Genomic DNA, 12,902 nt, shown 5'->3' on the forward strand with positions numbered 1-12,902 from the left:
AAGCCATTACCTTGAGGGTAATAGGCAGTGGAGTGGCCCAAGGTGATATGAAATCTGTGGCAAAAATTGATCATCTTTTTGGACTTAAAGGCAGCGGCATTGTCAGTGATGATTTTCTCAGGGCAGCCAAATCTGGAAAGGATATTGCACTCAAGGAATTGGATAATGATGGTGTCATTGGCTTGTCTACAGGGAATGGCTTCAACCCACTTAGTGAAATAGTCGGTGGCTGTTAGGATCCATTTGTGCTGGCCTGAGGAAGAGGGATGGATTTCTCCAATGAAGTCAAGACCCCATTGTTGAAAAGGTTTTTCTGTGGAGATGGGTTTAAGGGGCAGGGGTAACAGCTTTCTCTTGCCCTCAAAAATTTGGCATTTGTGACATGACATGGCAAACTTCTTTACATCTGCAAAAAGAGAGGGCCAATAAAAACCAGCCCTTAAAATTTTATCAGCAGTGGACTTCCAATATAGATGTCCTCCACAGTCACCTGCATGGAATTCTTTCATGACATTGTTAGTTTCATTCATGGTTAAACAATTAAGCAATATACCTTCATGATTTCTCCAAAATAATGCACCATCTATAACACAAAACTTTAAAGCCTTCATTTTCAAAAATCTTTTCTTGGTTCTGGACAATCCTAGGGGAGCGCACAGGTTTAACAATACAAATCATATATCAGCGTACCATGGGGATTGTAAAAGGATTTCACTGATCTGTGGAGTCGCCAGCTCCGGTTCATTGTCCAGCTGGTTAATGTCTAAGGCTTGAAAATTTGTTTCGGACATCAGTTTAGCTAAACCTTGTCCCTTTATTAGCTTGGTTGGTTTTATTTCTATGTCATATTCAAGGATGTTTGCAATCCACTTGCCTCTTTTGCCTTCTAATCCTTCTTGAGTCAATATGTCTTTTACAACAGCATGTGGGACATAGGCAATCACGTGTGAATATAAAATGTACACTCTGAAATCCTTGATGGCCTTAACAAGTGCGTAGGCCTGCTTTTCCATTATTGGGTACTTCAAAGAGGCGTCTCTTAAGGCTCTGCTGAAAAAGGTGATTGGTTTTTCAGCTCCCTGTTCATCTTTTTGCAAAAGGACAGCGGCTATAGTGTGATCATATGCAAATGAAAATATGATAAAATCTTTGTCAAACTGTGGGCTAGTTAGGACAGGGGTTTGTGTTAAGGCTGATTTGATACTCTCAAATGCTTGCTTGGTTTCAAGAGACCATTTTACCTTGGCATCCTTCTTTAACATGTTGCTTAACAATCTTATCATCTCAGCTAGATTTGGAATGAATCTTCTCAAGAAGTTGATTTTCCCAAGGAATGCTTGTAGCTCTTTAATGTTTCTTGGAAATGGGATTTGGAGGATGGCTTGTATTCTTTCAGGATCAATTCTGATCCCATCCTTTGTTATGATGTGGCCAAGTAATTTGCCTTCTTCAAGGCCAAACAGAGACTTCTTGGGGTTCAAGGAAATGCCATCTTTCCTACATGTCATGAAAATTTGCCTGAGATGCTTGAGGTGTTCTTCATCAGATTTGGAAAATGGGGTTAAGTCATCAAGGTAGACAACTAGGAAGTCATGTATTTCTTTGGAAAAAGCAATATCCATTGCACGTTGAAAGGTAGCACCAGCGTTTTTAAGACCAAATGGCATCTTTACATACTTGAATGTTCCCCAGGGTGTAGTAAAAGCAGTTTTGTCTTGATCGTTTGGGTGAACAAGTATTTGGTTGAAACCTGAAAAACCATCTAGCAAGGAGATTCTAGATGACCCCACTACTCTCTGTAAGATGTGGTCCATTTTAGGCAAAGGGTAATGATCTTTTAGGGAGACTTGATTTAAATTTCTGAGATCTACACAAAGTCTGATTTCGCCTGTCTTTTTTCTGGTAGGAACAAGATTAGACACCCATTCAGAAAATCTGATGGGTGCTATGATGCCTGCTTCAAACATCCTCTTTACTTCTTTCTCAATCGGGGGAAGAAGCATAGGGTTAATTCTTCTAAGTTTCTGCTTGAAGGGTTTCTGGTTTGGTTTTAAAGGAATGGTGTGTTGGATCACCGAGGTGTCATAGGATTTCAAATCCTCATAGCTCAAAGCAAATACATCTTGGAACTCTTTGAATAAGTCAATATACTTGGGCTTTTGATCGGGTGGTAAATTTTTGGACAGTTTGATCATTTTTGGCTTTTCTACTGTCCCAATGTTATGTTCCTCTATCTCAGTGTTTATGGGCTGCAATTTTGGCTTTCTTGGCACATCATTAGCATCAAATATGTCTTCTAATGGGGTTAGGCCAGCAGGCAGAAAGTTATCCTTTAAGTCAATGATGTCTGCCTCTGTTTTGGCTATATCTTCCAAGTGTATTTGTTTCAACTGTTCTATGTTTTCTTTGTCAAAAATAGTTGGTTTCAGGATTTGCTTGACTGTTGCAGCTGTTACATCTTGCTGATTTTCATTTGTTTGGTGTTCTGTATCTGTCATAGCATACATGTCAATGTTGATACTTGAAAACTCATGCTCAAGGGTGAGGAAATTATTAATCTGGGCATCATTTTCGAATACTTGCCAGTCTTTTTAAGTTATTTGGGACTGCGGGCCTATGTTTTATTTCAGCTGTGAAGTGATGGTTTGGGTCAAAAGGAAGCTTGCATGTACTAGCAAAGGTGGCTAGGCTGTGTGCATGAATGTTGTGATTTCTGGAAATCTTGTCAAGCTTGAATTCAGTGAATGCCTGGAGTATATTAGTAGCAGCGGTCCTATAGGCTCTCATTCTGTTGTCGTTGGTTACAAAATTGCCTTTCATCTGTTGTATGATTAAATCAGAGTCTCCTAAAATAGACACTTTTGCGGCTCCTAGAGCTTTGAGGAGTTTAAGACCTAAAAGCAGATCCTCATACTCTGCCATGTTATTTGTGCATTTGAAGTTCAGTCTGTAGGCATGGCCTTCTACATGGTTGTTATATGTGTTGTGAATCCAGACACCTGCCCCTGCTCCTAACTTGTTGACAGAGCCATCAAACTCTAAATACCATGTGATTTCCTGCTTGTGGTTGATGCCTAAAGTGTCAGTCAGCTTAGGATTGGGCAGATTCGAAACTTCTGTTTGGGAAAGTTCTTTTGGTATGTTGGTCGTATTAACTGTTGTGACCGTTTCGTGGGTATTTGCAACCGACTCTTCGTTGATGTGTGCTTGTTGCTCTAGAGTAAAGGGCTTATTATCAATTGAAACATTTGTATCATCATTAAACAAAATAAAGGAATCCATATCAGAGTGGATTGAGTAAATGGGAAAATTTTCAGGCTTGCTCTCACTACTCACCACATATTTCATGAGCGTTTCTCTATACAGTCTCTTTGGTTGCCCAAAGACTGAAATGGTGGCATAGGAAAGGTCTAATTGAAGGGATCCTTGGAGCTTTGCTCCCCATGATCTTGACAGGAGCATACCGTACTTTGGTGGAATGTCAGCAACCACTACATCCATGAGGATGGTCTTGTTGGGATATTGGACTAAGGAGACACACAAGTCTTTGATGAGGCCTAAACATTTCACTTGACTTGAGTCAAATGAGTACAGATCTTTGTAAGGTCTTGTAACATCAAGATTCAGTTTTTCCATAACTACTTTGGGCATAAGATTGTGCGATGCCCCTGAGTCAAACATAGCATTGTGCAAAACTTTGTCATGTATATGCAAACTGACATAAAAGGGTGGGACAGGTCCATGTGTTGATTTTCCGTTAACTTCTGGGCCAAATAGCAGCTCTGGGATGTCGTCTAAAACATTTAGATCATCCTTAACCTCTGGCATTTGAAGTGATCTTTGAATTTGCTGCCTATATACATCGTGTTTGGCAAGTTCTGAGAGGGGAATGGATATTTTTAACTTAGCTATTTCTGTCTCTAAGTTAAATGGCTTTTCCAGTGGAGTTTTGGTGTTGATAATGGCAGTTTTTTCTGTTTCATTTGGATTATCTACGTTTTTCTCTTGTTTATCATTGCTATGGGAAGTTTTTGCTTGTGGTTTTTCAACTCCAGGAAAGTTTTTGGGAACCCTGTTCGAGCTTTCTTTCGAGGAAGAAGGTGGCAAAGGCTGATGTTTGGAAGGCTGTATTTCTGTTATGTCTTCTACAGTCACTTGATGCGGGTTTGGAACAGGTATATCAGCTGGTTCTGTTATGACAGCCTTGCCTTTAGTCTTGCTGGGTTGTTTGCCTTCCTTTGTTTTACTAGGTTCGGAAATGTCAATGGTCCTAGTTCTCAGCTTATATTGTTTGTGTACTTCATACACAGCGGTATCATAACCTTGTTTAAAATCAAAAGACTCGCCAGACCTAGTCTGAAACTGATTGTAATCGGGTTCATTTTGGTCTTCTTGGGACAGGACAGTTTGGTGCTCACCCTTTAGATCCATTAAGTTCATGTGAGTGTCCTCTATGGGTTCACTAGAAGTAGATCCTTCAACATAATTATCTTGGAAAGGGGGTCTTATATCATGGTCTTGGTTAGGCCTACCAGCATTTGTGTTCTGCGTTTTCCTAAAATTTGGGTTCCTTATGGTATTAGATTGTTGTCCTTCCCATGATGCTTTTCTCTCAACATTTTCTACTCTTTCTCCCAGCCTTTGCAGGCCACTGATGATAGCATCAAGCTTTTGATCAAAAGCTGAGGGTTCTTCCTTAAAGGTGGTTCTTCTTTCCATTCTAGCTCTGTTTCTTTTGGCAATTAAATTGGCTTCTACGCTAACAGCAACATTTTGCATGTCCGCAAGGGTTTGAGGAGCTCTTTCTTTTAACTGGTATGCCATATCCGAGTCGAATCCATCGAGAAATTTGTACAAGGCCAGATCAGGTGCAGGCCTTAAGTTCTGTGGTATTGTGTTATATACATTATTGAATCTTGCACAGTACTCCAAAACAGTCTCTTGAGGACCTCTTTTGATCGTATCATATTCAGCTAGTATGTGCAAGGGGTCTTTCTTTTTCTCCCATCTGTTGGTAAAGGATTGGTAAAGCTCATCTAGGGTGGTTATGGAATTTGCAGCAAGTGATATGAACCAAGTTCTTACATCACCTGTTAAACTCTGAACAAAAATTCTCATTCTTACGCTATCATCGTCTATCTCATAGTTTTCAAAATAATCTTGCATCTTTTTGGTATGCTGAAGAGCTGTGAAAGGACCGGTGCTGTCAAAATATGTGATTTTAGATTGGTACTCTTGAGGTAAAGCCCCAGCATTAGTAGGTAATTGCAGGGGTGCATATCTATTAGCCATATTGGCAGGTATAAGTGGAACAACGGGGATAAGTGGAACAACTGGAGTAACAGTGATCACAGGAGTAACTGGAACACTAGAAACAACAGAAGTGTTAGTATGTACAGTGAATGAAGGTGTGGAAGGAGTACTACGAGATGTAGATGATGAACTGATGGAAATAGGGGTTGAACGGAACAAAACCTTGACAGGAGTCGGAAAACAGCTAGGGTAAGTTGTTTCAGGGCTCAAATCAGCAAAATTTTCCTGTCCTTCTTGCTTCCTAAGGATTTTTGAGATTATGTTAGGGTTTTCAAAAACAGCTGGAGGGTTGGGATCTGGATTTGACCTGGTATATCGTGGATTTTTCTTGGGAGCCAGCTTCCGAATTGTTTTTTGGGTATTTTTTCTGGGAATGTTTTTGTAATCGACAAGGGACTAATCAAAATATGGGATAGCTTGTTTATAACTTAAAACTAGCATGAAGATTTACTGAAGCAACATTTATTTACTCTTGTTAATGCAAAGCAAAAAACAGTCTCAAAGGCTTCCTGGCTGACATTCAGGCTTCATCTGTAGTTTTAAGAGATAAACAGCAATTGGAAAGTTTGATTTATGGTCTCAGCAGAGCTTTCTTACCTTCTTCGTGAAACTATCTGAGGAAGTTCCCCAGTGGAGTCACCATTATGTTATCACTCAGGTTGTCCTTAAGCTCTGGAAAAGGATACGGCCAAGGTAACCACAGACCAACTTTGGACTGCAGGTTCTAGCCAACCTGCAATCAGAGAGGGCTCTCTCTTTTAGATTTAGCTTTGTTGAAAAGGATTTTAGGCTAGGTCTTGAGTTCAGAGGGTTTTGTTTTGTTTTTGGTGGGAAAATTGATGTTTTCAGACAGAGAGGCAAGGCATAGTCTGGAAGTTTCAAACCATTGGGCGTGGAGTCAAGGAGGAGAACTGCTGGTGCATTCCTTCGGTCACAAGAGAGGGAAAATGGAGCAAGATAGCTGAGCATGAAACAATATTTCAGGTTTAAATGATGGGAAGAATGCTAAGTAATGAGAGGCAGTTAAGAATCTCTCAGTCAGCTTAACAGAGGAGGTAACAGAGCGCTACCTAGGGGCAGTAAAGAATCCCTAGATAATTGGCCAACACAAGTGAATCGGGGTAAACATGAGCCAGGAGGAATTCATATTCATAACCAATTCAATCAGAGGAAAACATAAAGAAATAGCAGAAATTGAGCATAGAGAGTATTTAAACTAATTCTAGGCTATTCTTTCTTTCTGCTATTTAGATAGTGGGAAACAATAAAACAGAGGTAAGATGCACTTATTGCTTCAGGCTGCAGCACAAGAATTCCATCTTCATATCTCCAAAACATTCATTTACAACAGACAGTTCGCTCTCCAAGCTTTCAGCAATCTTTGATTATAGAAAAAACCTAGGTATACAATGCGAGTCTCTAGTGAAAATTCTCAATCAACCAACCCTTGAAACAATGTAGAGGGCGGTATATATAGGGCAAAACTATCTACAGAGTTCCTTTATTACATCTTGACCTAATCTGGTCATAAAGAATAATTAATTGACCTAACTCTAGCAGAAATAAATGCATGAAATAACTCGGGCTGCGTTGAGGGCGACCGTATCAAAACTGGATAAATTTTGTAGTCCTTAACGGCTTGGTGCAGTGTTTTCTGCAATAAATGTGTATGGGTTTCTGCCTCTTTGCTGTCTGTCTGCATTTAAAGCTTTAACTCTGATTTGAGGGCAAGGATGGGCTTACGCCTCTTGATTTGACTTTCTGGGGGAGCTCATTAATGTTCAGGTGCTTCGAGCCCCTAAAAAATCTTCAACTGATACTCTTTGGCTTTTCTTATTCCTCTGATACTCTTTGGTAATAAACTGATGCTGTTCTGACGTGTTGTGGGTCTAAATCATCATTTAATGGCCGTTGTTCGGCCTCTGTTTTCTTCAAAACTGTTTTCTGCTCCTCTCGGCAAGCTTCGCGAAGAAAAATGGGTCTTTCGGCGCCTTTCGGGCTTCCTGGGGGCTGCAAAACGAAAAGATTCCCTGAAGATTCCCCATTCTGGCCCAAAAAATCGCTCATCAAAAACTGCCTCAGAAACTGATTCCGGGGCTCCGAAGTGCGATTTTTGCTCCTTCGCACCAAAAAAGTGCTGATGACGTCAGCATGACGTCAGCGATGGGACCTCGTACGGCGGGTGACGTCAGCAATGACGTCAGCATGATGACGTCATCTTGTACGGACGGTGACGTGGCATGTACAGTGGTAGGGTACGGTGGCAGGAGGCCACGTGGCAGGTGACTCGGCAGGGGGCCACGCAGGTAGACGATGTGTCGTGGTGACTGGGCAGGGGGGTGACGCAGGTGGGTGACATCACAAGGGAAATGGCGGTAAGCGGTATTGGGCGCACCGCCTTAGCGCCTGGTCGGTTTTGGGGGGAGGGGCTCCGCCACACCCCAACGCTTGACGCGTGGTGGGAGTACGGCGGGTAATACCGCCCATCTCCCGGACGCTAAGCTTCGGGCAGTTCGGGGATGGGAGGGCCCGTCGGCCGTGGATCTGCGGGGCGGATGATCCAACGGCTGGCAGTGATGGCTAGTCAGCGGGGGTATATGGGTGGGGAATATGCGCAAAATATTCCAAACTTAATAATGCGCGCAGGTGGGGTTTGAAACTTAGGTTTAGTGGGTTTGGGGGGTTAATACGAGCACGGGTTAATGTATTTACAGTTAGGACTTAGGAAAAAGGGGTAGAACATGGGTTTTTTTCGCGCGGGTTTAGCAATTTATGCCCGAAACTTAGGATAAGGGGGCAAAAAGTGGGTTTTTGAGGGTTTTAGGGCTAGGGAAGAGGTTATTAATCTGGCCAGGTGTCAGATTAATCCCTGCTTGGACACGGATGGGCTAAAAGCAGCCCCGGATGGACCATTTTTTCCCGGACTTATAAAAAATATGGCTATATTGCCAGGGAGGGGATATTTACATAGGGGAATTTTATATACAAAGTTTTAGTAGGGGAATGGGAAAACTGATAGGGAGTTATATAATACTATTAGAGGTTAATATGAAGGTGATCAGCAAGCGCTAAGGTCAGGGACCTTAGTCTATTTTGGGGAAAAGAGTTTTTTTGAAAAAATAAAATCCTTGAGTGAAGCAGATCTCCACCAAGGCAACTGATATGGATGATGATGAAACTAAGAGGAATCAAGCAGATCTTGACCTCTTTGGGAAGTTAGTAAGTGACTTGGGGAATTAGAAGAAGGGGGAGTTAGTTATGTCCAGCTTTGAGCCCTTGTGAATGCAAAACTGCCTGCACTGTGATCTGTAAAGATATAACACTTCAAAACACAAAATTTATCATAAATCACCATTCTGCAACCTCACAGCTACCTACCCAGCCTATTCTCCTAACATTTTTTCTTCTTTTGAATTGGGTGTGTTGGAAATAATACTGAGAGGGGGGGTGAATCAGTATTATCAGATCAATAAAACCTTTTCAATTTCATACTCAGAAACATATACGCGACTTCAGTTAAGTGAATCCGCGTGTACACGCGACTGTGTCTAAAGCAACTAGCGTATATGCAGATATCTTATGATTCAGTTAATCTTATCTTCAGTAAATGCATCAGAACATTATTAAGCAATTTAACAGTAAACAGGTGCAGTATAACAGAACAGAACATCACACAAGAGCCACACACATGAACACCATGATATAAGGTGGAAACCCAATGTGGGTGAAAACCACCTGCTGCAATTCGTCTCTTTCTTCTTTAATGAGAAACTTCTTTTACAATATACTGGTGCAGTCCTTTACCAGTATGCAGGCTACAACCTGCAGAGGGCTACAACCCTCTCTTTCGTTTTCCAACTACTTCTGGAAGGGAGCTACAACCCCCTCAGCTCTTGTACTAGCTGATCCATTTACTAGTACGTAGGTGCTGACCCTACAACCTTCAGGGACCACGTTTCATCAATTTTCAGACTGGATCCAAGAGTACAAAGCAAACATTACCGCAATACAATCATCAACTTATACTTGCATCATAATTCATTAAACAACCCAATACCGAATCACTGAAACCCTGTCATCAAGAACACAGAACCCAAACCAGAATCTAGAACTCTGCAACAACCACCAGAATCAGCAACAACCTGAAATATCAACCCTTATCATGCATACGCTACTTCACTGTACCAAAACCGCGTGTATACGCGCTTTCTCCAAAGGCAACCCGCGTGCAGATCTAGAAATGATTACTTCTGCCTTTGCTGTCAGATCCGATCCTTGTCAAGCGTCCCGAACAGATAACCAACAATACCAGATCCTCTCACTGCGTCAGACACCCACACACTTACTCTTTGCCTAGTGATCTTCTCCTTATATAGCCTTAGGCCTTGTTCAATACCAAGAGCCAAAACCATAGAAACACAATACCATCAACTTCAAAACTAGGGATCGACACGCCCGTCGAGACACAATGGTCCGAAACCATAGGCACAACTTCCAAGGACTAACCGCCATGGACCAAAGGTACTTTTCCACATACACGCGCTTTTTCTGAAGCCAACCTGCGTGTACACGCGACTTGGGCTTAACAAACCTGCGTGTATGAACTTCCTTGGCAAGCTGTACTAGGATCTGTCTTCTGAGTAAGTTGCCATCACCTGTACCAACTTCTGAGCATCTGTACCAACCTCTGAGTGAGTTGCCATCAAGGACAACACTTGAATCATAATGCCAACAATCTCCCCCTTTGGACTTGATGGCAACCACCACACCAAGTCACTCTCCCCCTTTGACATCAAGGGCAAAGGGCGTACCAAGGTATGCTCTTCTTTGGTATACCTTCTACTGTCCATACTGCTGTCCATACTCCTCCTGAGTACATGCTGAAGTTTCTGAATTGGGTCCTCCTTTGTATATGCCAAAGTGTACCAATCTATCCACGCATCCCCTGAGCAGATGCAAGTTCTAAGACCAGCCATTCAGATCTGTATCATAAGCATCAGCCTGCAATACCATTCTTTTGATCAAACAACAAGATGTATCATCAACTTCTAACCATAGTGCCAACAATGAATTATTTGAAGAATATTCTCCCCCTGAGTGTGAGCCAACCATGTCTGAATCATTTCCTGAGTCTGTTCTGCTCCCCCTGAGCCTGAGCCAACCATGACTGAACCTGGGTCTGTTCTGCTGCCCTTTCTCCATATACGCGACTTTGCAGCCTGTAACTCGCGTATATACGCGACTTGTCTTCATTATATCAGCGTATGCAGGATGGAATACTGAATTTCATCACTTTCAGATTCCCCTGTGTCTGTTATGTTAGTTGACTGAGTTATCCCACACCTTTCTGTCTCTGTCTTCTTTAATTCCTGCAACTGTGATGATGTATGGTCCCCTTGTCTTGAATTTTGAAATCTGCTCCTGCATTCCCTTGCTTTATGCCCATAGTTGTTACATGTATAACACCTTATATTTTTCATGTTCCTTCTATCACAATCAATTGCTTTGTGTCCATATGCATTGCAAGCAAAGCAATACCCTCTGAAATACCTGGGATGCGATGATCTTTCTTGAACCATTCTACTTCTGCATCTGGCTGCAACATGTCCAAGATTATGACATACATAACATTCAACATTATTCAGTGGAGGAAATAATCGTCTATCACGTCCATAGTTAGGAGTAAAGGATCTTCCTTGAGAAATTTCTTTCCTTGGTTGTTCCTTGAGTATTTCAGATTTCTCATTAGAGTTTCTTGCTTCACCTTGTGAACTAGATTCACCTTCAACATATTCATGAAAACCGAGACCAGTCTTGATAGCAGGAGATCTTTGACTATTAAGAATATCATCCAAGACTTTAGAACTATCTTGAAATCGTAAGAGCTTATCCTTTTCTTCTAGTTTACCTTTCAAGATATTTACCTCAACCTGATGTTGTTCTTCCTTTTTCAGATACTGCTTCCTTAGGTCTTCTTCAACTTTTCTCCCTTCTTCCACTTGTCGCTTTAGTTTGATCACTTCATGTTCTTGATCTTCAAGATCTTCTTTTAGAGAGAGGATCTTTGATTCAAGTCTCTGAATAGTTGTGCTCTGATCTTTTGCTATATCCTGCAATCTCTCCCTTACCCTGGTTTCTGTTTCCAATAGTTCTTTTAATTTGGCAGCTTCTTCAGTTTCTGCATTCTTCTCTTCATGTGCCATGAGACTTTTAATATCCTCGCTATTATTGGATGAAGTATTCTTCTTCTTGTGCGCCATGAGACTTCTAATATCTTCACTATCATTTAATGAACTTTTAATATGGGAATAATAGCTTCTACCATCTTCTTCATATATCCTTTCTTTGTTATGAGGACATCTAGCAGCATAGTGACCAACTCTACCACATAGAAAACATTTGAAAGGTAGCTTATCTTTGAACCGACCAGTTCCCCGTTCAAGATTCTTGACAAAATTTACCTCATCTTCTTCCTCTGACACTTCGAATGCGGCCTCTGGTGGTACCTCTTGTCGCATTTCAAAAGCAGTTAAGATCCCGTGAAGCTGTGACATGGTAATTTTCCGCACATTCTCCTTTTCTTCTATGGCAGATACTTTAGAATCAAATTTAGTAGACAGAGATCTCAAAACCTTTTGAACTAAGACAACTTCCTCAAATTCTTCACCCAGATCCCTCATACAATTCACAATCTCATCCATACGCAGGAAATAATTAGCTACGCTTTCATTACTTCGCATCTTAAGAGTTTCATACCGGATTCTGAGAGTTTGAAGCTTCGCTATTTTTACCTGATCATCTCCTTCGTAGCTTGTAACGATTTTGTCCCATATTTCCTTAGCTGATTTGAGATGCATGATCTTCATAAATTCTGATTGAGTCAAAGTACTCAATAGAACATTAACTACTTTGGCATTGAGCTCATATTGCTTTTTCTCTGCTGGATCTGTAGGAGTTGCTGATGGGAATTTGTATCCTCCTTCTACGAGTCCCCAAACTTCTGCTCCAAGAGACTGTAGATATGCAGTGGTTCTTATCTTCCAGTGAGTAAAATTGTTCCTGTCAAAGACTGGTGGCCTGATGTGTGCCTCTCTTTCTGGATTAGCCATTTTGATGGATCTTTTCCTTCAAGCGATCAAGCTTCCTCTGAAGGACCTGCTCCGATACCAATTGTTGGAAATAATACTGAGAGGGGGGGTGAATCAGTATTATCAGATCAATAAAACCTTTTCAATTTCATACTCAGAAACATATACGCGACTTCAGTTAAGTGAATCCGCGTGTACACGCGACTGTGTCTAAAGCAACTAGCGTATATGCAGATATCTTATGATTCAGTTAATCTTATCTTCAGTAAATGCATCAGAACATTATTAAGCAATTTAACAGTAAACAGGTGCAGTATAACAGAACAGAACATCACACAAGAGCCACACACATGAACACCATGATATAAGGTGGAAACCCAATGTGGGTGAAAACCACCTGCTGCAATTCGTCTCTTTCTTCTTTAATGAGAAACTTCTTTTACAATATACTGGTGCAGTCCTTTACCAGTATGCAGGCTACAACCTGCAGAGGGCTACAAC

This window comes from Pinus tabuliformis, chromosome 6 (assembly GCF_031772625.1).
Source record: "Pinus tabuliformis cultivar Carrire ecotype Pingquan chromosome 6, CPIR1, whole genome shotgun sequence".
In the NCBI taxonomy this organism is placed as follows: Eukaryota; Viridiplantae; Streptophyta; class Pinopsida; order Pinales; family Pinaceae; genus Pinus; species Pinus tabuliformis.